A 26244-nucleotide genomic window follows, 5' to 3' on the forward strand; every position below is an offset into this window, starting at 1 on the left:
AATGTCCATTATCACAAACAACTGATGCTGGTGAGGATATGGCCAAAAAGGAACTCTAATACAGTGTTGGTGGGAATGCCAACTTGTTGATCCACTCTGAAAAGTGGTATGAAGATTCCTCAAAGAGCTAAACATGTAACTACTCCCTAACCCAGCAATTGCAGTCCTGATCATTTATCCAAACACCTTTGAATTTTTTGTTGCATCCCATATATAGCAAGTATTTATAGATGTGAAAGAGACACTAATATAATAGAGGTTTTCAATGTCCAATGTATGAATGCAGAATAAACATAAGGGTCAAGCCTGTGCTAAATAACCAGTGTGTCTGTGGAATTAAAAGGTAAGTTGAAAAATATTGTGAGACTAAGATAAAAACAACAACAAAATGTGGGGTGCAGAAAACAGTTCTAAGAGAGCTGTATAGGCAAATAAGCATTTATATAAAGAAATATCCCAAATAAAGCCAAGTGTGACACAGTCCTTTAACCCCAGCACTTGAACGCTGAGGTGGGAGAATTCGCAGTTTGAAACCTGCCAAGATCAGTCAAAAGAAAAATAAAAGGGGAGGGGGGCAGGAGAAAAATCCCCAGGAAACTTAGCATTGCACCTTAAGGAATGAGGACAAACTAAGCTCAGACTTAGGAAGGGGGAAAAATGCCACAGCAGAAATTTTAAAAGCAACCATGTGGTATCTCAATACCTTTTCAAAATGTAATCATTCAAAAAGAAATACTGGAGTTACATTATAAGCATCCCATTTCAAACTATGAGGGTATGAAACATGGTAGAAATATTGACTGAACTATGTAAAGTATTAATTTTTTTATTTTCCTTTTAGCTTAAAGGTGAGTTTTTTTCCAATACAGACTAATATACTTTGTTGTTTTTATGTAAATGAAATTATAAAGCTGGTATTTCTGTACAGTTACAGCATTATGAGAATTAAATTCAATTTGCTCCTAAACTTAGATTGATTTGGGCATTCTTTTTTTGCATTTAAAATAATTGTTTCATTGTGACCACATTATACACGAGGCGACAGAAACAGACTTTTTTTTTTTGTCATGAGGATTGACCTCAGGACTCACTTAGATGCTCTCCCTGAGCTTTTTCACTCAAGGCTAGTATTCTGCTACTTTAAATCACAGTGCCACTTCCTGCTTTCTAGTGATTAATTGAAGATCAGAGTCTCATGGACTTTCCTGCTTTGAACTACAATCCTCAGAACTCAGCTTCTTGAGTAGAATTACAGGCATGAGCCACAGGCATCTGGCTTAGGATTTTCTTTCTTTTCCTTTTTTCTTTTATTTCAGTTTTTTAATTGTCAAAGTGATGTTCAGAGGAGTTACACAAGTAAGGTAATAAGTACATTTCTTGTCAAACTAGTTACCTTTTCCCTCATTTTTCTCCTACTTTCCCAACCTCACCCCACCCCCAAGTTGCACAGATCATTTCCAACATGTTGTCTTGTGTATATCACTGTTGCATTGGTTCCTCCCTTGTCCTTTGTCTCACCATTCTGCTATTCTCCTCCACATCCCCAATTCACATAAACCCAAATGCCCCTCAGTAGATGAATGGATCAAGAAAATGTGATATATATATATATATATGCACATATATACATATATATATATATATGGAAAAAATCATCATATTAAGTGACGTAAGCCAGACCCAAAGAAACTTAGATCCCATGGTTTCCCTTATTTACAATAATTAGCATACATCTAGGAAAATCTTAGCAGATGAGCAGAATAGCTCAATAGCTATGTACATATGACCATATAAGATGATGCTAAGCAAAATGAACTCTAAGACATGGACACAAGAAATTTTTCTTTGTTGTTGTTTTTCATGAAACATGTAATTTTTGTTTCTTTTGCATATTCTTCCCCTATGGTATATCCCATGTTGTCACTGTATTTGATTCAGGCATTATTTTTAATACATTTTTATTGTAAAAATACTGTACAGTGGGGTAACAGTTACATAAGCAAGGTAATGAGTACATTTCCTATCAAACATTGTTACCTCCTCCTTTGATTTTCCCCTACCATCCCTTCCCTCCCACCTCCACAGCTACACTCCGCGCCACCCCCCACCTAAATTGTAAAGTTCATTTTTCAACATAGTGTCTTGTACATCTCATTGTTACAATGGGTCAACCAGTATCACTATTTAAGCATTTTGTTTTTTCCCTTCCCCTCCCCAAATTAGAGAAATTTATATACAAGATGCAGAGTACCAACATCAAATACAGTGAAAACGGGGGTGATACTGTGGGGGAGGAACATACAAAGAAACAAAAACATCACATGGTAAATTATAGATAGAAACAATAGCAAGAAAAAAAACCACTTGTGTCACTATCTTGGGGATCATTTTGCTTAACAGCATCTTATATGGTCATATGTACATAGCTTTTGACTTTTTCTCCTTGTCCCAGACATAAACTAGTTATTGCAAATAAGGGAAACCATGGGACCTACGTATCTTTGGGCTTGGCTTACTTCACTTAATATAAATTTTCCAAGTCTTTCCATTTCCTAACAAATGGGGAAATGCCATTCTTTCTGATGGAGGCATAGGATTCCATTGTATAAATATACCACATTTTCTTGACCCATTCATATACTGAGGGACATTTGGGTTGGTTCCATAGCTTAGCAATGGTAAATAATGCTGCAATTAACATAGTCGTGCTGGTAGCTTTAGTATGGTCTTGTTTGTTATAATTTGGGTAAACGCCCAAAGGTGGGATTGCTGGGTCATAGGAGAGCTCTATGTGGAGTCTTTTGAGGAACCTCCATACTGCTTTCCAAAGTGATTGAACAAGTTTACACTCCCACCAACAATGCAGTAGGGTTCCCTTCTGTCCACATTCCCTCCAGCATCCGTTGTTATTAGAGTTCTTGATTATAGCCATTCTAACTGGGGGGAAGTGGTATCTCAATGTTGTTTTGATTTGCATTTCTTTTATGGCTAGGGAGGTTGAGCAGTTCTTCATGTGTCTATTGGCCGTCCTTCTTTCCTCTTCAGAGAAGTCTCTAAGTCTTTAGCCCACTTGTTTATCGGGCAGTTGTTTCGTTGAGGATTTGTTGTTGGGGAATTTAATTTTTTGACTTACAATTATATTTTAGTATGAGACCTTTATCCATTGTATGGCTAGTGAAGATCTCCCAATCCGTGGGCTTTCTATTGATCTTGCTAGCTATGTCCTTTGCCATGCAGAAGCTCTGCAGCTTCATGCAATGCCATTTGTCCAACCTTTCTTTGATTTGTTGTATTTCTGGGTCTCCATTAAGAAAATTTCAGCCTATGCCAAGGAGACCTAGGGTTTCTTCTCTTCCTTTCAATAATGTTTTCAGAGTGTCTGCTTTGACTCTGAGGTATTTGATCCATTTGGAGTTGATTCTGGTGCAGGGTTATATATAAAGATCTAGCTTTAGTTTTCTACAGCTGTTTAACCAATTTTGTCAGCACCATTTACTGAAGAGGCTGTCTTTCTTCCGTTCTATTTTTTTAGTTCCCTTATCGAAGATTGAGTGGCTACAGGGCTGTGGGTTCATTTCTGGGTTTTCAATTCTATTCTATTGGTCCTCAGGTCTGTTCTTGTGCCAGTACCAAGCTGTTTTGATTACCATGGCTTTGTATTAGAGTTTGAAATTTGGTATTGGTAAGAGATTAGGAAGAAAATTCAAATGTTCATAATATTCAACAAAAATGAACACACAAGGGCTGAAAAGGTGGCTCAGTGGTATAGTGCTTGCCTTACTTGCATGAGGGCCTGGGTTCAATTCCTCAGCGCCACATAAGCAGAAAAAGCTGGAAATGGTGCTGTGGCTCAAGTGGTAGAGCACTAGCCTTGAGCTAAACAGCTGAGGGACACTGCCCAGGCCCAGAGTTCAGTCCCCATGACTGGCAAAACACACACACACACACACACACACACACACACACAAATTTCCAGCTTCTCTGGGACACAGCAAAAGCAATACTCAGAGGCAATTTTATAACTCTCAGTTCCTACATCAGCAAAGTAGAGAGATCTGAAACCAACAATTTAATGAGACATGTGAACCTCCTTGAAAAGAGCAGCAAGCTAAACCCCAATCCAGTAGACAGAAAAAAATAATTAAAATTAAATCAGAATTAAATTAATTAGAATCCATAAATCATAGAAAAACTCAACTAAACAAAGAGTTGGTTCTTCAAAAAAATTAACAAAATTGACAGATCCTTTGCATATCTTATCAGAAAAAGAAAAGAACACACCCAAACAAACAAATTCAGAGATTAGAAATAACCATGATTCAGAATATTATAAGGGAATACTTCTCAAACCTTTATGCTAATAAGTTTTAGAATCTGGAAGAAATGGATGCATTCCTAGCAAATATTGACATGCTAAAACTAAACCAAGATGAGTTAAACCAACTTAACAGACCCATATCAAGCATCCAAATAGAAACAACAATAAGAGATCTCCTATCTAAGAAAAGCCCAGGATTTACAGCGGAATTCTACAAGGCCTTCAAAGCAGAACACACACCAGTACTCCTCCAACTTTTCAATGAAATTGAAAGAGAAAGTTCACTACAAACTTTCTATAAAGCCATCATTAATCTCATCCCAAAACCAGGCAGGGACTTATCAAAGAAAGAGAACTATAAACCCATTTCTTTGATGAATATCAATGCAAAACTTCTCAACAAAATTTTGGCAAATCGACTTCAACAATTCATCCAAAAAATCATCCACTATGATCAAACAGGATTCATTTCAGAGATGCAAAGCTGGTTCAATATACACAAATCAATTAATATAATTAGTCACATTAATAAGAGCAAGGATAAGAACCACATGGTTATCTCAATAGATGCAGAAAAAGCATTTGACAAGATCCAATACCCCTTTATGATGAAGGCTCTGGAAAAACTAGGGATTCATGAAGCATTCCTCAATATAATAAAGGCTGTATATGACAAACCTACAGCCAACATTATACTTAATGGCAAAAAACTAAAGCCATTTCCTTTTAACTAAAGAACGAGACAAGGATGTCCACTCTCTCCACTTCTCTTCAATTTAGTATTAGAATGCCTAGCTACAGCACTAAGACATGCAAACATAAAGGGAAAGATGAAGTAAAACTCTCCCTCTTTGCAGATAACCTGATCTTTCTTGTATTTAAAGAATCCCATGGACTCCACTCCCAAACTACTCAGGCTGATTCGAAAATTTGGCAAAGCAGTAGGGTATAAAATTAACCCTCAAAAATCAATGGCTTTTCTGTATGCCAACAATGAGAAGAACGCAGCTGAACTCAGGAAAGCAACTCCTTTTGTAATAGCCCTACAAAAAATAAAATACCCAGGAATTAACTTAACTAATATTAAGTGAAGTAAGCCAGACCCAAAGAAACATAGTTCCCATGGTTTCCCTTATTTGCAATAACTAGTATATGTCTGAGTCAAGCAGAAACCGTCAGATAACTTAATGTTAGGCAAAATGAAACCCAAGATAAGGATTCAAATGGTTTTTGTTTCTTGCTATTGTTTCTAACGTATTTGTAAGATGATTTCTTTGTTGCTTTGTATGTCCCTCTCCCAGGGTATAACCTCTGTTTTCACTGTATTTCATGTTGATATAATTTGTGGAGGGAAAGGGAAAAAATTGTTTAAATAGGGATACAGGTGGTGGTGGGGATGGGAGGGCAGGTATGGTAAGGGGAAACAAAGGAGGAGGCAACAATGCTTGATAAGAAATGTACTCATTACCTTGCTCATGTAATTGTAACCCCTTTGTACGGTATTTTCACAATTAAAAAAACTTAAAAAAAAGAAGTGAAGGACCTCTATGATGAAAACTTTAAAAACCCGAAAAAGGAAATCAAAGCAGAACTTAATGGGAAAAACTCCCATGCTCCTGGATTGGAAAGATCAACATTGTGAAAATTGCAATAGCTCCCAAGGCAATCTACAAATTCAAACCTCATTCTTCAATGATATAGAAGAAGCAATCCAAAATTCATATGGAACATTAAAAGACCCTGAATAACAAAAACGATCCTTATCAGGCATTATACTTAATGCATAACATCACAGAAAAATCACTTTCTGAAGGTTTTTCTTAAGTTAGTTAAGTAGTTAATTGAGATAGGTTTTACTATGTAGCCCTTCAGGGCCTGGAATCCATGATCTTCCTATTCCCATTGCCCAAGTGCTCTGTCTCAAGTCAAGTGGGAATTTCTGAATTCTATTTCTCTTCAAGGTCACTTAAGCAGCCTACAGATACCAAAGGACTAAATCAATGAATAAATATTCTCTGTAATTGACTGAATAGATATGTTTAGTTGTGGACCATGATGCCTATTTAGTGTTGAGAGAGGACTGTGGAACATGCCCTGAACATTTCAACACTTCAATGCACTTGTGGGGGAAAATGGATGATTTTTCAGTATCCCAGGAAGAGCATTTTTTTGGTAGGAAAAAAGAACAGAAAGACCAAGTTCATTCCATTTTTAGGCCTCTGTGCTAAGGGTCCTAAACATTCAATATTTTATTTTCTTCTTAACAAATCCTTCCAGGGGTGTTTAAGTCCAAATGTAATATTATTTTTATTCATCTTTTAAAGCAAAAGTAGTGAGTTGGTTTTGTCAAACCAGTTTGTTCAGACCCTTCTGACAATTGAGTCTGGAATTTTCCAGATTGACCTTGTAAGTTCTGAAATAGGAACTAGTGTAAGATGCAATGCCACGCGGTGTAACTTGAGAAGTGAAATGTTCCGGGCCCAGTCCCTCTCTTCCTTATTTCTGAATCATCTTATTAAAACGTGATCTTTTTGGTATTTTCTGATAGGTGAATAGAATACAACAATTAATATAATGAAACTCTTCGTTGTGCCCTTGAGTGACTTATATTATTGACCATTAACCTTTCTGGGTCTGGTTTTTAATTTGAAATAAACTCACCTTTAACTCTGGAAATCTTTCCTCTAGAAGTCATCATTGCCTCCAATAATTCAGGGGTTTTATTTTATTTTTTGTTTTTTCTTACACAAATGCTGAAGCAGTGAATTAGGTCCGCTATGTTCATTAGAAGAAAAGAATCAGATCTGGTCGAAGAAGCTGCACTCTTAACATCAGATGATGTCCCAGGTACATGTTGTTGGGAGGAGAGGCAGTGAAATAACACTCTGGAAGCAATGAGGAGCAATAGGCCAAGGGAAAATAATTCAAAAGCTAGAAAAGTGGACAAGAAGAAAAACCAGTGGTACAGGCTGAAGAAGAGAGTTCTGATGATCAGACATTTCATCTAGCCTGTGCTAGCTGAGTCCAGTAACATTAAAGGGGAAAAAGAGACCAAGGCTTTGACATCAAACAAACAGGACCATTTGTCTTAGCTACTTGAAGCCTAAGTCCATTAAGCCTCACTTGCTTATTTTATCTCTAATACTTAGTTTACTATAATAGAGGTTGGATGACAACAATGGAAGTGAAACTGATCTTGACATAATGGTAGTGTTTTAGCCTAACCAGGAACACCATCTGAGTTCAAATTCCTCTCAAGCAAGTTAAGAGAACTTTCCAACACCACACAGTAGTGCTGTCTTACACATAGAGTTATCTCACAGAGTTAGTAGCCAGTAGGAGGGCAATAACTAGAGAAGTAGAACTGGCATTCTACAAAATGTAAACCATCTGCTTCTAAGCATTCCATTAGTGCTCCTGAAAGCTCACCAGCAGACTTTCTCCTGGGCCACTACCAACTACCTTGTAGTGATTCCTTTCTTTAATAATGATTCCTTAAGATTCCTCAGTCCCTAGGTTTTAGAGTTTTCTAATCCCAAAACAGATCTCTATAATGCTCTTTATTCTTAACCACACTGGGGACAATGTGACAAGAAAGCCTGAATACTACTCCTTCTGCACTGAAGAAAAATTCACATCACACAGCTCCAGCCCACATGGAAATCAGGAACTGTATGCCAACCCCAACACTCATTAAACCCCATCAATTGGTTCTCTCTACTGCCTCAGTCCATCTTTAGACATCTTTGGAGTTGGTTCTGCTTTCCAGAGAATACTTTACATAGGTGAGCAATAAACCTTACTTTCTTGGGGTGTGAGTGTGTGTGTGTGTGGCGGGGGGTGATGCGCGTGCGTGTGTGTTCACGCTTTCATCAGGTTTAATCTTTGAACTATACTTCTGGTGAGAAGTTTCAATTTAATCTGTATGATGACCACAGCACCATCTTCCTGCCCATATTTTGAGGTGCTAAATATCAATTTATGCCTCATTTAATCCTGTAAATACTTATACATTAAGTATCTTTGCCTTTACACCTAATATTTACCTAATGTACTTGAGCATTACTATACTAACCAATCTTTAATGCAATGCTCAGGACTGGAAGATCAAAGTAGTCTTGAAAGTCTTGTGGTTTATATTCTTTTTTATTTATTTCAGAAGAAGACTACACCCTACTAAACTGAAATCTACCAACTTCCCCATTCATCAGAATTGTGTGCTGCCAAGAAACATCATTTGTGTTTCTTCCTTTGCCTTCCTTGACAGATGTATTTCATTACCTCTTATGCTCTCTCAAAAATGAAGTCCATGTTGATGGAATCACACACCTAATGCTTTGGGAGAAGACCTGACATTAATCATCTGAATGTCTACCTTACAATTTCAAATCTTGCCCACATTTCCTTTTGGAAATAACTTGTATATCAAAGAGTCAGACCAGCACAGTCTTCTAATAGACATTGACAGAATAATTCTTCAGGAGACCTCACTTATATAGAATTCCACATAAATTATATTTCTTCTGAAGTAGAAAAATTGTCTGCCTTCCCCAAGATATGCCATTCTTATTCAAGATGATAAAGAGCTAGTCTAAATTAAAAATGTATTGCTTTTTCTGGATGAGTGTGGTGGTGTATGCCTATAATCTCAGCTGCTCAAAGGTATGAGGATGATGGTCCAAGGTCAGATGGAGCAAAATCAGAGGTCCTATATGAGAAACAAAAACAAAACTAAAAGGGACATAGGTGTGACTCAAATAAGCACATGCCAACTAAGCATGGAGCCCTGAGTTCAATCTACCAGTACCAAAATAGATAAATAAATACAAATAGGTAAGGAAAAAAGTATTACTCTAAACTACCAGATGAATGACCCATCTCACCAAAGACAACAGTTAATGTGTGTTGCCAAAACTGTAAAGAAATGAAGTATGAAGGCTTTGGTGGAACTCTGAAAACAGACCTTGTGATTTTGAGTTCATTTCTAAATCTTTACAATCAATGGAGAATACAAGCAATTTCATTTTTATTGAAAACTTGTTTTAAATATAGATGCTTTCCACACTCGGAGCATCTTTACTTGAGTAAACTCCTGTGCCATACAAAAGCAGGGAGAACCCTCCCCTCACCCAGTGCTCTCTCTCCCATCTCCTTTCAACCATATTATGAGACAGCACAGCTGCCTTTGTCAACTTTTCATGATGGCACCAGTCAAATACCTTGGTTTTGAGCTCACCCATTTCCCAGCTCAAGTCTGCAGTTCCTAACTTGAGATAATGGCACATCCAAAGTTTCCTTGGAAACCCTTTCCTCTTAAGAGCACCAGGAAGAGCCACTCCCTCCTGAACTTTGATAGTTGGCATGTGATACAGATGAGGCTAATCAGACCCAAAGACAATTCAGGTTCCATTAGAACCACCATCTTGGCCAGCTTAACAGGCAAGGGTGCCCTTAGGTTGAGTCAGCACAAAGAAAATCTAATAGAGAAAATAAGATAGAGCTTTAATAACAGGGTCAGGGCACCCAGATTTGGTGGTACCTTAGCACTGTCACATGAGCCAGAGGATACTCCTTTTGACATAAGCTATTTTCGTCAGATTTCTATGTATTGTGCTTGCAAGTTCTGAGTAATGAACTTCCTATCATGTCATGCCATATTTGACTTCATTTTGTAACAAGAAAAGAAACTGTCTCTACCTCAAAGGAATTTTCTAATGATTATTGGCAACAAAATGTGTACCTGTTTAATTGTATGCTTTGATATGATATAAAAACTTCGGACATCACAATTTGTTCTGCTTAAATTTTGAGATAAATGCTGTGTTTATTTATAAGCACTGGATCAAATAGAGTGCAGAGAACAGACACAGTGCTTGTTTCTATATGCCACAGAAGTGGAAAAGGGGGAAATCTAATCTTGAGACAATATTAAGAAAATATTTTAAAAAATCTTTCCCTTGAACACTAAGTCTCTATAAAACTTGCAAATATGTAGGAACTTAAAGTAAATTAGGTATCTATTAGGGCTAGGATAGAAAGGTTGATGGTAAGAGCTAAAGGTTATGAAGTTTCATTGTGTGTGTGTGTGTGTGTGTGTGTGATATGCATAGTACTGAAGTTTGAACTCAAGGCCCCACACTTGGTAGGCAGGCAGGCACTGTATCACCCTGAGCCATGCTCCTGTCCCTCCATTTTTTATTCTGGTTATTTTTGCTTTTTGTGCCAGTCCTGGGGCTTGAACCTGGGGCCTGGGCTCTGCTCCTGAGCTTTTGTGCTCAAGGCTAGCGTTCTACCACCTGATCCACAGCTCTAGTTCTGGCTAAAATTTTGGTGGTTAATTGGAGTAAGAGTCTCTTAGGTTTGTCTGCCTGAACTGTCTTCAAACTGTGATTCTCAGATTTCAGCTTCCTGAGTAACTAAGATTATATGCATGAGCCACCAGTGCCCTACTTCTCTGGTTATTTTTGTTTTGAGATAGGGTCTTGCTTTATGACAAAGACTGGACTGGACTGCATTTTTCCTATTCATGCTTCCCATTGTAGTATAATGGCAGGTACACATTGTCATTCCCAGCCTTGAAGCTACTTTCTGAAGTGATAAAAGCGCTCCAAATTCATTATAATGATTTATGCCTGTGTATATTAAAATCTATCTTGTTGTATACTATAAATACGAAATTATGTGACATTCTTCTTATATATGAATTATATTGCAAAAAAAACTTTAAGAAAAAAACACTAACAAAATTTCTACCACACATGCTATATATATTTTATTCTTAATAAAGCAATCATATTATAAAATGTTCTGTAGAATGTATGAAGATAAAAGTTTGTCTCTAAAAGAGGCATTGGATCATTATTTTTATTACTGCCAGTTTAGAAAGGACTTTTTAAGCTTCAATGATAATTTCCCATGATTAAAATTCTTGCTAACAGAATGCTTTCCAGCTCTGAACAAAGGTGAGTGAGCTGGCCTCATTGGCAGAGCTACAGCCATCTGTGTCAGAGAACAAAATCTGATTTTTTTCTCCTTGGGATAGAAGATGAAGTTTGATTCTGGATAAAATGTGCCAGGACCTCATGGAGGATGTGTGGTAAATTTCTTTGACAGAGTCCTAAATTGAAGACTTGGAATTGCACCATAAGCTAAATTAATTACAAACATCTCTTAAAAAGAAAGAATAAATGCAGAGATTCAAGCCATGAAGGCTTTTGCTACAGTGAAGAACGTAGCTAAATGTGATGATGGACGAGGCAACCAGTCTGCTCTGTTGGTCCACATATGGGCCATATTGACACCAGTCAAGATAACCTTTTATCTTATTATGTATTGTGTAAGTAGAGAGGAAACCTTAGAGCCTTTAGCCCAATGGCACAAGTGATTTGGCAATCAAATGCAAAAGTTGAGAGGTGACTGAAAACTGTGAACTTCCTATCACCATAGGTTCATGAAGTCCTCATGCCTTTCATGCTTCCTTGCCAGGGCAGCATGGAAAGTGCTTAGCTATGTTTATTCACCTGGCACTTGTCAAATGAAAATGGATAGTTGTAAACACTGTTTGGAAAATATTTTGGAAAGGACTGCCAAATCTGGACTCCAGAGGATTATTGGATCAAGAGCGCAATGGCTAGGTGAAATGAAGCTCTGAAGGGCTGCTGTGTGCAGATTCAGACAAGCAGACTGAGAGTTGCAAACTAAACCAATGAGAACTCTGACTCAAAAATGGCAGCTTCCTTCCCTAACCCTCAAGGTATAAAATAGAATGCAAAGAATAAGTTTAGAGTTTGGTTTATGAGGAATGGAAAAAAAAAGAGAGAGAATGGATAAAGGCTGTGGACTGTTTTCGCATAGAAGTTTCCAACACATTTGAGAGGAAAGTAAACCTCCATTTGGCATCCCATTTTCTTAGTACTCCCAAGGGTGATATCCATGTACATCTTACTTTTCTTCAGGACGTGAAGTTTCTAGCTCTAACACATTATGTACTTTCTTTTTCAGACGGTAACAATCCAGCCTGCTGCCTGAGAGGATGAATATATCTTCATAATCCCCAAAGTAAATACTGTTAATACAAAAGGATTATCAAAGTAAATCCACAGTGTTCTGTTGACCTTGACAGATTTTCTAAAGATGATATCTTTTCCTGTAAAGGCAAGGTACCTTGATTGACCAATGGTAACAACTTAGGTGAAGATTACAGCTGAAATTCCTGTCCTGAGTGTTTACCTCTAAATAGAGAACACAAACTTCACCGCAAAAGATGTAAAATGATTAGTTCTAAAACATATAATTACTGGCTATACTGGTCAACTTTATCAGAAAAGTCTCTTACAGGGGTTTTTTATGTTATACAGGGTTCCAAGACTTTAATTTCCTTAACAACTTTATTGATTCCTCTGCACAGCATTTCAAAGCCTAGAGTGAATCAGTCAATGGGGAATGAGTTTTCTTTACCAAGGATCACTGTGTACCATCCATACACAACTAATGAATCCAGATATAGTTGACAGGCTGTGGCCATCTTCCTATGAGAAACTTACCCAATACCTTTGAAGAACTTCCTTTCTGTACAGAAAAGGTGGAAAATTATTTTTACTATATAAAAAGGAGGCTACATATGACAATAAAATGTTACACTTGTACATTTTCTAGTATTTTTTATACCAACTTACCAGAAAAGTAAAAGAAAGAACCAACCTACCAAACACTTATTACTGAGGAGTGAAATACTATTCAGGGCTGGGAAGGAGGCTCAGTAGTAGAGTGCTTGCCTTACATGCATGAGGCCCTGGGTTCAATTCCTCAGCACCACATAAGCAGAAAAAAAAAGCCAGAAATGGCACTGTGACTCAAGTGGTAGAGCGCTAGCCTTGAGCTGAAGAGCTGAGGGACCTAGGCCCAGAGTTCAAGCCCCACGCCCGACCAAGAAAAAATAAAAAAGAAAAGAAAGAAAAGAAAATAATATTCAAATAATTCACTGGAAACAAAAACATGAAACCAAATGAAGAACCAACATTCAAGATTAGAGAGTGAGTGAATGAGTTTTTTGAAGACAGGGACTCACTCTGTAACCCAGGCTAGCTGAAAATGTGCAGTTTTCCAATGTCAGCTTCCCAGATGCTGATCTTACAGGCACATGTCACCATGCCTGGCCAGAATTCAACATTTACTGGTAAAAGAGGATTAGATAGTGTAACATAGTTACTTCCCCTCCTTTCCAAACCAAAATCCTGTGGTTTAAAGATTCATTGGCAGGTGAGAAAACTCAGTGTTTATGACCTTTGACTCATACCATTGTGTACCAAGCATGTGTCATTTCCTGCCCAAGATTATGACCTAGTAAGGTTATTACAATCCAGTAGAGAGAACTATTTCACCAATATGGATGAATTACAAATGTACGGAAAGGACCGGATGTAGTGGTATCAGTTGTTTTTTAGATACAATGGAGTGATCCCCTGCAGCTCCTGGAGTATGAGACTTCAAAATTCACTCCACTGTGTGTGCAATCAAGCGTATGAGAAGGCAGATTTAAAGAGTAACTGAGCAGTTCATTAGCAATTCAAGTATGAAGTGGTCATTATCCATCCCAGGTGAAGGCTCTACTTAGGAAGATTCAAAAGGAGGAGAACAATTTGTGCTGGCACTGTGTTACACAAACAAGATAACAAACATGTCATAGTTACTTGTTCTCTGGATCCAAGCTGAAGCCTAAAGCCACCTCGATGAGACTTCTTTCCCCCTGTCTTCTCTATCACTGCTCAGGTACTGTATATCTTTTCTGAAGTCCAATTGGTCTCCTTATACTGTTCATCTTAGTAAACTATTCTCTCTCTCTCTCTCTCTCTACTTTATACCCCATAAGGACCAATGAATGTATATTTTGCATTTAAGTAAAGAAAGGATGAGTTACTAAAAATTTTCATAATACTAAGATAACTTTAGAACCAAGAGCATCATTAACAGTAAGTAATAAAGTCATAAAATCTACCTTCATCAATTTGTTTTGTTTTGCAGAGCTGGAGATCAAGCTCAAGGCCTTGAATACACCAGATAAGTGTTCTAACACTGAGCTACATTCCCAGACACCAAAACTACCTGTTTCCTTCTTCTGGAGGAAAATCACAACTATACCTTCATAGTTCTTGTGTTAGATGGCAGTCTATCACACTTTGTGTTTTCAGGGAATCCTAGAGTGGCACAGATCTATTCTTTCAGTCTTTCCTGCTCACCATCTTCATTTCTCAACTCACCCTAACCGTCAGATTTGATTCTCTCCTTTTTCCCCTCATTCTATCCTAGACAAACCATTTACCTTAAGGATTAATGTGGCTATGGGGTAGAAATTCCCTTGTCTTTCAGTTCTTACTCCTCCATATCCAATCACAGCCAGTTATGCCAGTGTTTTATCAGAATTCATTGCTTAGATGCCCTGATATGGCAAAGGTAGATGCTGGTGGTTCCAGTGGCAAACCTTTGAGTTCACTTCTGATCTGCTTTGAGCCCAGGCTTCCCAAATGTTGTTTCTAGCAAGTGACTAAGCATATGGAAGAGTTACAAGTCCTTTTAAGTGAGATATTCCATCTGCTGTCCTTCCTTTCTCTTTAGTTCACAAGTTTCTGGCCTACACTGAGGTCTGAAGTGTTTCCCCACATTTTGTCGCTCCTCTTCCATAGACTTTGTGTTTCCCTAAAATGTTCTTACACACCTTATCACATCTTGGTATCTGCATGTGGAGGACACAAAATACTTCTTGTTGAATACGGTGTCATATAACTATAATTCCTATAATCAAGAGATGAAGGCAAGAAGGATTGTAATGTCAAGGTCAGCCTGGGCACTATTAGCAAGGTCAAGGCTTACATAAGCTATATTGTGAGACCCTATTTCAAAAATCAAACCAAAAATACTCATCACAAACAGATGGCTTTCTCTTTTCCCTGAAAAATCATTTTAAAACTTCCCTCCTTCAAAGCCTGCTTCATTTCTTTCATCCTCCCTCAATTTTAAGTCTCTCCAGAAGCTTGCATTTAAGTATCAAAAGGCCCTATGACAAAATGAAAAGGAATTTCTAACCTCACAACTGACATCTCTTTCCACATGAGTTTGTCTAGCCTTTTCCTCCCTATATTTTTTTAGGGTGGAGAATCTAATTTTTGGTACATTTTTATTGTAAAAATACTGTACAGAGGGATTACAGTTACATGATCAAGATAATGAGTACATTTTCCATTGAGCATTGTTGCCTCCAACTAAAATGTGCACTGTGTCTGGTCTACTAGCAAACATCATATGAAAATACTCCCTGTAGATCTTAAACTTAAAGTTAGAAGGGCAATCTGGTCCCTTTTCTTCCTTTAGAAAGTATAGAAGTAGCATCATTATCTAAATATAGACATGGATAGCTTGGGAACAGAGTGATTAATTCAAAACTACCTAACAAGTTTGTCATAAATGAAAACTAAGACCCTGAATTCTGCTTCATCTGTGCAGGCTACACAGAGAAGGAAAACAAGAAAGAGGTCATGAGTCCAACCACAGTGGAGCATGGAACATCCTTCAGACTGTTATTTATTTCTCCATGAAACACCATCTGACAGCGTATCTATATAAACAGATACAACATAACCTCTTCTGATTGTCACCTGAAACAATACTGTCTTCCTGGATGACAACTGACCACACTACCACAAAATCTGACAGGCCATTTTGGGGACCATGCTCCTCCTACCCAGGATTATCATTGAGATCTTTTCAAGGGAGAAATCTCACTGCTGCAGAGAAGTCCTGGTGGATAGAGTTCTGGCTAGTCTGACTAAGTACAATGAGACTAGCAAATTAAACACATGACAATGGTACCACTGGAACACTGGCAAACATGCAGAAGTTATTGCATGCTCATTTTGTAAGCCTACCAAATCACAATAATATTGCATAGTGGGGCTTTTAAGCATAGTCTAGTATCAGGACATCTTAAAGAACAACATGTAAGCCAAGGTACAAATAAGCACAGTAAATGTAGCAATCAAGAAAGAAAGATCTAGGCACTGGTGGCTCATACTTGTTGTAATCCTAGATACTCAGGAGGAGATCTGAGGATGGTGGTTCATAGCCAGCCTAGGCAGGAAAGTCTATGACACTCTTAACTCTAGTTAACCATGAAAAAAAGTCAAAAGTAGATCCAAGAGTGATTCATATAGTAGAATGCTAGCCTTGAGCTAAGCTAAGGGACAGCATCCAAGCTCAATGGGCACAAAAAAAAGAGATAGAAAGAAAAGAGAGAGAGAAAGAGAGGGAAAGAAGGAAGGAAGGAGGCAGGGAGGAAGGGAGGGAGGGAAGGAAGGAAGGAAAAGATAGGAAGAAGGAAGAAATAAAGAAAAGAAAGAAGATAAGGAGAGAGAGAAAAGAAGAGAGATAAAAAGAAAGAAAGACTGAGAACAGGGAAAGAAGAAGCCTTTTTCCTCACAGTTGAATATCACCAGCACTGACATTCTAGTGTTCAATACCTCTGAACATTTAATCTGCTACAATACTTCCTACAACCAAAGGGACCATTATTGTTTCATCTGAGAAAAATAAGGTCATGTAGATTAAACTAGTAGTCCAAATTTACACAGAAATTTGCTCTACCAGAAAGGGAAAGTTAAAATTAAAATTTAAGAATTTTTTATTGTGAAAATACCATACCGAGGGGTTACAATTAGATGAGCAAGGTGATGAGTACATTTCTTACCAAGCATTGTTGCCTCCTCCTTTGTTTCCCCTTCCCACCCTTTCTCCCATCTCCCGCCCCTCTTTCCCCCTGCTTCCCCCGCCAAAGTTGTAAAGTTCATTTTTCAACATTATATGTCTTGTACATCTCTTTGCAATGGGTCCACCTGTATGCCTTTTTAAACAATTTGTTTTTTCCCTCCCGCTCCACAAATTATACCAACATCAAGTACAGTGAAAACAGGGGTTATACCGTGGGGGAGGGACATACAAAGCAACAAAGAAATCATCTTATAAATATGTTAGAAACAATAGCAAGAAAAAAAAAACATTTGAGTCCTTATCTTGGGGTTCATTTCACCTAACACCAACTTATCTGACCATTTCTGCTTGTCTCAGACATATACTAGTTATTGCAAATAAGGGAAATCATGGGATCTATGTTTCTTTGGGCCTGGCTTACTTTTTTAAATAAGTTTTTATTGTGAAAATACTGTACAGAGGGGTTACAGTTACAGGAACAAGGTAATGAGTACATTTCTTATCCAACATTGTTGCCTCCTCCTTTGTTTTCCCCTTACCATCTCTTCCCTCCCACATCCTCGGCTACACTCCCCCCAAACCCTCCACCCCCACCTGAATTGTAAAGTTTGTTTTTCGGTATAGCATCTTGTACATCTCATTGTTGCAATGGGTTAACCTGCATCCCTATTTAAATAATTTGTTTTTGTTTTTTGTGTTTTTTATTAGCATTTGGATGAAGTTTTTAAAATTTTTTATTGTGAAAATACCGTACAGAGGGGTTACAATTACGTGGGCAAGGTAATGAGTACATTGTTTTTGTTTTTGTTTTTTTTGTTGGTCGTGGGGCCTGAACTCTGGGCCTGGGCACTGTCCCTCAGCTCTTCAGCTCAAGGCTAGCACCTAACCACTTGAGCCACAGCACCACTTCTGGCTTTTTCTGCTTATGTGGTGCTGAGGAATTGAACCCAGGGCCTTAAGCATGCAAGGCAAGCACTCTACCACTGAACTACCTTCCCAGCCCCAACAATTTGTTTTTGTTTAAATAAGAATTTTTTATATTGCTTTGTTTGGGCTCTGGAAATTGAGCCCAGGGTTTTACACATACTAGACACATGCTCTAACACTCATCCTCAACTGGAAAATTTAGATGTATCTGACCTCAAAGATCTTGTTTTTCCACTCTGTTCCAAGACAAGCTATCAAAAGATATGAATTCTTTGGTTGCATTTGCAGGCAGCGGCTTAGGTTTAATTTTACGAAGTGTCACCTCACTATGGTAGAATTCCTTTCTCTCTCCCATCCCACTGGCACACACACACAAAAGTGGAAAAGCAACATGGAAAGGACTTCCCTTCTTACTCAGCCCACACATTTCCCTAGCTTTTCCCTGTGACAATGAAGTTTGTTATACTAGCCCTAGAAAACATTATCTCTCTTTAAAAGAAATATGATTTCAATCAAAAGATATAACAGTATCAATGTCAAAAAGATGCTATGGAAGAATTTGGGAAGAGATTGGGAAGAATCTTCACTAGGAATGTTGAAAGTTTTACAAAGGACTAGGTAGGTTAAAATGAGGAACAAACCTGAACTGGTAAGATCTGGCCTGTTGGGCCTTTGCCTGAGAAGTTATTTCCCTATGCCAGAGAGTAAGTGTTTAGTTTGACAGCAGGTTAGGTGAGTAGGTATACTTCAATTTTACCTTTACTCATAGGAAGCCAAGACTATACAAGTAGTTGCGCCATATGAATGTATTCTGAAATAGCTTTAAAGAGAGCCAAACTTCAGGTAGGTTCTGGTATCTCAGACATAATGTAATTCTACTGCAGAGGCTAAAATCTGGAAGATCATGATTTGAGGCAAATCTAGGCAGAAGTGTCATCTCTAAAATAAGCAGCAGGTTTAGCTCAATTGACAAAATAGAATACCAGCACAGAAAGCAAAACAGCTCTGACTTCAATCCCTAAGGACTGAAAAAAATAATTAGAGTCCAACAAGTTTCAGTGGCTGACATCTATAATTTGTCTACTCAGGACACTGAAATCTGAGGATCACGGTTTGAAGCCAGCCCAAGCAGGAATGTCTGAGAGACTTATCTCCAGTGAATTAGCAAAAAGCTAAAAGTGGAGCTGTGACCCAAGTGGTAGAGTATATCAGCCTTGAGCACAAAAACTTAGGGACAGTGTCCAGGCCCTGAGTTCAAGAACCAGTATTGACACTGCCCCCGCCCCCTACACACACTAAAATATAGTCAGTTTTTGTGTCAGTAAGTGTGACATATAACAATCTGAGACTATGTTATAACAAATTAAGTAGCATTAGTTGGTCTATCCTTACTGGGAATAAAATCATAATCAGAATAATCAGGTGAAGTCATGGATACCTACTGCTGCCAATATCTAAAGAAGTTACTCAAAGAATTCTAAAAGAATTCAGAAAAACTAATCATATTAATCATATGGAAAAATAATTTTATATATGTAAAGCACTCCTATCTCTGTTCAATCTTTTCCATTCCTTGGTAAATTTTGCTTAAAGAGGGAGAGTTGAGTCATGGGGATGGAGAAGATGATTCCAGAACAAAGTATGCACACTACTTCATGGGATACTTTGAAACATTTTTTGATAGTGCAGGTTAGGGGGCAAAAATAATTTCCTGTCAGCTCAGGACTATTTATTCTGTTATTAGAGAAAATTTTACTATTTACTTGGAATTTCTGGTGAAGTCTTAAAAAAATCTCAAAAATCCACAGCTCTCCTGCTAAGAAGGAATTACTGACTTTTATTGGGTTGATCAGTATGAAAAGATGTTTTCCTTGAGCAAAACTGATCAAATAGTACCTCTTTCATATGATCTAACCTTATACGTCTAACATGGAGTTTTCTGATATATGGCTCCCTTCTCTGTACCTTTCAGTATAAGAAGAAACTACCACATTCAGTCCAGTTAGAAGGAGCTAATTAAAAGGAATCTCTGTCCATATAACACAATTTCTAAAGTCCTTTTAAAGCCTGATTTTAAGACCTATTTTTCAAGAGCCTATTTTTAGTCATAAATTTAAGGAGCCTTATTGGTTACTTCTATATATACCTACCCTTGGGGCTGAGGTTGCAATAGTAAAACTCAATAATAGCTAATTCTTGGAAAGAAACTTTCAAACAGTTCTAGGTAATGGTATATTTTTTATATTTTCTCTCTTGCTAGATATGATTGGTTTTTATTTGAAACTATTAGCTGACTATATTATTTTCATTAAAATGACCCTTCCCATTTGAGGAACATAATCGATTCTTCATTTTCCCCTAGGTCTTCTCTAACTAAAACTAGCTCATGCAGGTGTGACCATACATATTGGGACAGTGCTTGGGAGATGGACAGCATGCCTATTGTGGTTACCCACAGTAACCTGATCCAGAGATGCAATTTCATTGGCCATAACTATAAGAAAGAAAAAAATCCAGAAATTGTCACAGAAATAACAAAGTTGACATCAGCTTTATTATTTTGTTCTCCATAGCAAAAAACAAGAACAAAAACAAAAGCTTGGCAACAATAACTTACTTGACTTGAGGGAGAAAGAAAGCAAGTTCTTACATTCTGAAAGGATACAGATCAAAATCATAAGGCTAAATAGACACAAAAAGTGCCTGCAGGAGAGTTATTCTACATTTAGTAAGAGCATTCTGGTGGCCCCTTAACTTGAAACCACTTAGCCCTAAGCTACTTTTCCTCTAAAGTAGTATGTGACTACTCATTCACTCTGAGACCCCATAGGCTAATCCAATCCACTTTCTCCTTCTTGCTTTCCCAAAGTCAAACCTTCCACAGACCCAGTGCAATAATAATTCAAGAAGATTCAGCACTTAATATAATGTTTTCCAAGTCTTTCCATTTCCTAACAAATGGGGCAATGTCATTCTTTCTGATGGAGGCACAGAATTCCATTGTGTATATATACCACATTTTCTTGATCCATTCATCTACTGAGGGCATCTGGGTTGGTTCCATATCTTAGCTATCGTAAATAATGCTGCAATAAACATAGTCGTGCTGGTAGCTTTAGTGTGGTCTTGTTTATAAACATTTGGGTAAATGCCCAAAAGTGGGATTGCTGGGTCATAGGGGAGCTCTATGTGAAAAAAAATTATATTAAGTGAAGTAAACCGGGCCCAAAGAAACATAGGTCCCATGGTTTCCGTTATTTGCAATATCTAGTATATGTCTGAGTCAAGCAGAAAAGGTCAGATAAGTTGATGTTAGGGAAATGAACCTTAAGATATGTATTCAAATGTTTTTTTTCTTTCATGCGATTGTTTCTAACACATTTATAAGATTATTTCTTTGTTGCTTTCTATGTCCCTCCCCCACTGTATTTGATGTTATTATAATTTGTGGAGGGGAAGGGAAAAAATATTTAACTAGGGATACAGGTGGACCCATTGCAACAATGAGATGTACAAGTCGTTATGTCAAAAACGAACTTTACAACTTTGGTGGTGGGGCGAGGAGGGTTGGGTGGGGGAAGTGGGAGGAGGATGGGAAGGGATGGGAAGGGGAAACAAAGGAGGAGGCTACTACAATGCTTGATAAGAAATGTACTCATTATCTTGCCCATGTAATTGTAACCCCTCTGTACAGTATTTTCACAATAAAAGAAGATTCAGCACACATTCCTTCAGGAGCTTGGCATTTCCCATGAGTTCTTATATCCCAGAAAACAGAAACTGTGCAAAGACAGTTTGGGGAGACTTGAAAAGAAAATTTAATGGAAGTTCTTCTTTTTTAAAAAGGAGAATATATGTTCAAATTAAAGAAAAGACACTCCTCTAAAAATAAAATGAATGGCATAGATGTCAAGTCCCCAAATCAGAGCCAAATAAGTTTTTTTCTCCTAATGCTGAGAAGATAAAAGATAAACATGGTTTCAGTTTGTTGTGCTGACTTGTCCTCTTTCATGGGAATCTTGTCTGTTCTTGTTTCAATTTAAACATTCTTTCAGCCTCTTCCAACCCCATACTGAAATAAAATGTAATCACCAGGTTTTATATGCCTTTCCTTGATTGGACTCCATGCTTATATGAAAGTATAATATAGAACATTGGCTTTTTTAACTTCAAAAGATACCATCTTATAATAAAAGGCACCCCAAAATCCTCAACAAAGCAGAAAACACAAATAAAAGCCTGGAATGCCCTTTTTATTAAAATAAATTTCCTCCCTCCCCTTATTTTTGTCATCCTCCAAGGATGAAAACTAAAGGATAATCTCTTCCAAATGATGTTGCTTTTAGTATGAGAAAGGTCCAAGACTTAGAAATAAATGTGGAAGTCCATGAGATTGGATATTGATCATCTCCATTCTCAATTTAATTTGTTTCCATAATTCTAAAACTTGTCATGTGTTCATATTCTTCAATCTCTGAAGTCTTTTAGAATTGAAAACAGTGATAAAAGCAAATTTGATTTCTTGGCCTGCTGGATTTGTTAGATGTTGTGGGTTGGTTCCTATATAGTTAATGGGATCAGGTTTAATTAGAACCACATATTGCACAAGAGCCTTCTTTATGTTTTCTCACACACTGAATGTCAGGCATGCCCCTAGCTAGTGACTGATAACACTGAAATTCACTGTAATTGCCTTGAAATAACCAGCTTTTTAAAAAAGCAAAAATTATGTCACAGCATCATTTTAGTGATGGGAGAATAGCATTTAGACTTTCTTCTCAAACTTGATGTTTATTTGTTGGAACGTTGCTCTTGATTGGGACTGAGTCAACACTGGAAATACTGAAAAACCTTTAGTAAAAACTTTTAAAATGGATCTCTGCCCAGAGAATGAGACCAGGAAAGCAATGGGAATTGACTGGAATTTTTGAAATTTGTATGTGCAGTAGAACATTTCCTATTCAAGTGTTAGATTGACAAAGTTTCTGCATTTTACAAAGTGAAAGTCCTGAAATATTTTTTCAGTTTTCTGAATTCCATCTCTTAGGAGATCAAGGAGGCAGAGAGCCCCACCAGGGAACCAACCTATTAGTGAGGATCTATTTGAACAGATTGAAATATACTTACTTCACCATGGAACAACAACAAGACATTTCTACATTCTGTTACCAAATCAAGGGCAGTGTGTGAGCACTTGTGGATGGTCAGAGAATAGGGGCATTTGTCAACTAATGGAAAAAGAATCAGAAATAAAGATGGGGAAGTGGGAGAACTATTTGATGTGACTAGCTGTAGGAATCTCTGAACCCCTTGGCTGCTGCAGGCACACAGCATACAGATTGCTTCTGAGTATCGTGATTCAAGTGGATTCCTACCCACATTGTCTTTAGTCACTAGTAAAACACCAACATTACATCTGTTACACTAGCTGCTGTTCATTGAAGCAAAGATTGAGGCCCTGTTAGAAAGAGAATCGAATTTTTATGCATGGAACTGCATCTAGGGACAGGTCTGCATAGCATATAATTCCAGGGAGGATCATGGATTTCCAAAAGACTCAGACTACATATTCTTTTTTGCTGGAGAAGCTGGCTATGACAGGTGATTTTCATTTGGGGAGCTCTATAAGGAGTAGCTGAAAGCCGATTCACACAATCTTTATCTAGGGAAGGAAACAAAATAATGACTGTTAACTTCTCTGCCTTTCCACTGTAGGTAGAGCCCAGCTCTGAACCTCTGGGCCCAAGAAAACCTGGGAAACTGATGAGGAAATTTCTCATGCTACCCCTGTCACTTCTATTGATAGCTTAACAATAAATGTGTGTTGCCAAAGGTGTGTATAGGAATTGTTCTTATGACCTTGAAGAGCCTAACTAATTCAACTCTGAAATACAATATGAGGCATCCCTCTGGGGTTACCAACAGCCTGTGAGAAAGGTGGTTTCTCTCCTCCCTATTTCTTCCCTGTGGCTTCACAGCACAGATGTAGGCTTCACAGCCTACATGTTATTATAGATGCTAACTGCCTTTATTGCAAAACCCTTTTGTAGGCATGGAAGAAGGCAGTATTGGGATAATCAAACTGCTGTGAGTAATCTACCAATTTGCTAACACTGGTTGCTCAATAAAAGATTATGAAGGTGAGAAATTGTATCTCAATTAGAACTTGGACAGAATCCTGGAATTTTCTATCTGTCCTTCATTGCACAGGGTTTTTGAAATGTTTATCAAGATGAATCACAATGAAAGTCACACAGATCACTGCAAATAAAAATATCATGGTGTTGGGCATTGGGCATTGGTGGCTCACACCTGTAACTGTAGATACTCAGGAGGCTGAGAACTGAGGATCGAGGTTCAAATCCAGCCTGGGCAGGAAAATCCATGAGACTCTTTTTTTTTTTTTTTTACTATTCACAGAACAGTTTATTGGCCTACCTCCCGTGGCAGGCCACCCCTTGTGACCAGGGGAAGTGTCCGTCTAGCTGCACTCAGGGGATTCAGCCCATGCCACATGGGCATCAGCCATGGCCAGGGTTGCCTAAACTCAAGTAGCCTGAGCACAAGTCCAGCCTCAACTCCACTTGATGTTCTTATCTTCATCAGTCATAGGTTTTGTTTCAGTGACAAGGCCAGTGCCAATAATCTTGTTGCCATCCTATAGGGTGAAACGCTGGCCTTTCTCCAAGATCATGGGCTGATGCAAGATTAGGGTGAGCTTCAGGTCCTCTCCAGGCATGGCAAGCTCCTTCCCAGGAGGCAAGATGACAGGACCAGCCATGTCCCAAGTCAGGGAGAACATGACAGGCATGAAGTGGGACACAAAGGGCTTGTGGCAGCCAACTTCCTCCTTGTTGAGGAGGTACACCTGCACCTCCACGTTCTGGTGGGGCTGGATGGAACCTGGCCTGACCATTACCAGGCCACACCTCGGGTCTTCTCGCTTCAACCCTCGGACCAGGGCCCCAGGGTTATCCCCTGCCTCTGCCCTCTCCAGGCTCTTGTGGAACATCTGGATGCCTGTCACCACAGTACGAATGTTCTTGCTGTGTCCCAGGAGCTCATTCATCTCCCTTCTTCAAAATGCCATGCTCCAATGTACCTGTCACCACTGTGCCCTGGCCAGGAATAGAGTAAACAGATTCCACAGGCAACAGGAAAGGCTTCTCTAGGTCCCAGGTGGGCACTGGGATGTAAGTGTTCATAGCATCCAGCAGCTTCTGCACTGACTCACTCCTCGCTCAGGGTCACGTAGCTCAAGGGCACAGAGAGCAGAGCCTACGATGACTGGGGTCTCCTCCCCTTTGTAGACGAACTCGGTGAGCAGTTCCCGGATCTCCAGCTTCACAAGCTCCACCATCAAAAAGTCCTGCACTGCATCTGCCTTGTTCACGTACACCACAATATGCTCTACCCCTATCTGTTTGGCCAGTAGGAAGTGCTCTCGGGGCTGGGGCATGGGGCCATCATTTGCTGCCACTACCAAGACGCTGCCATCCAAGGGTGCAGTACCTGTGATCATATTCTTAACATAATCTGCATGGCCTGGGCAGTCTGTGTGGGCATAGTGGCGGGTAGCAGAGCTATACTCCACGTGGGCAGCGTTGATGGTGATGCCCTGAGCTCTCTCTCCTGGGGCATTGTCAATCTCCTCATACTTCTTGAACTTCGCCCCATCTGCCTCTGCTAGAATTTTGGTGATAGGGGCGGTCAGTGTGGTTTTGCCATGGTCCACATGGCCGATGGTACCCATGTTCACATGAGGTTTGTCTCACCCATAGGCCTTCTTGGCTTCCACGGCCAGGCCCCGACACAAGAGGAGCAAAGCCGGGGTCCTCAGCGGCTGCAACAGACCATGCAGCAATGGGGTAGGACTGGCGCAGAGACCGCTATAGCGGGGCATTGCGCGCAGCAGAGTGGCAGCCGCCATTGTGGCCATTCCAGGCCACGGGAACCGAGTACTGGGTACCAGGGATCCGCGCATGCGAATCCAGAAGTGGAACTGTGGCTCAAAGGGGTAGAACACTAGCTTTGAGCAAAGAAGCTCAGGGACAGAATTCAGGCTCTGAGTTCAAGCCCCACAACCAACAAAAACAAACATATAAATAAATATCATGGAATCCATCAAGAGAAACCCATCCTCAGAAAGAGCTTTCAGCATGCCCCCAGCAGCCTGCCCAGGTCTATATCCATACATAAACAACTGTATACACATGCATCTAAAAGTTCATGTTTCAACATGC

The 26244-nt window shown here is 38.8% G+C and overlaps 1 pseudogene; it reads right to left on the reverse strand.

Moving 5' to 3' along the window:
• Positions 1 to 24575: 24575 nt before the first annotated feature.
• On the reverse strand, positions 24576 to 25954 carry LOC105988362 (annotated as a pseudogene).
• Between the last annotated feature and the right edge of the window lie 290 nt (positions 25955 to 26244).

This window comes from Dipodomys ordii, unplaced genomic scaffold (genome assembly GCF_000151885.1).
Source record: "Dipodomys ordii isolate 6190 unplaced genomic scaffold, Dord_2.0 Scaffold48, whole genome shotgun sequence".
In the NCBI taxonomy this organism is placed as follows: Eukaryota; Metazoa; Chordata; class Mammalia; order Rodentia; family Heteromyidae; genus Dipodomys; species Dipodomys ordii.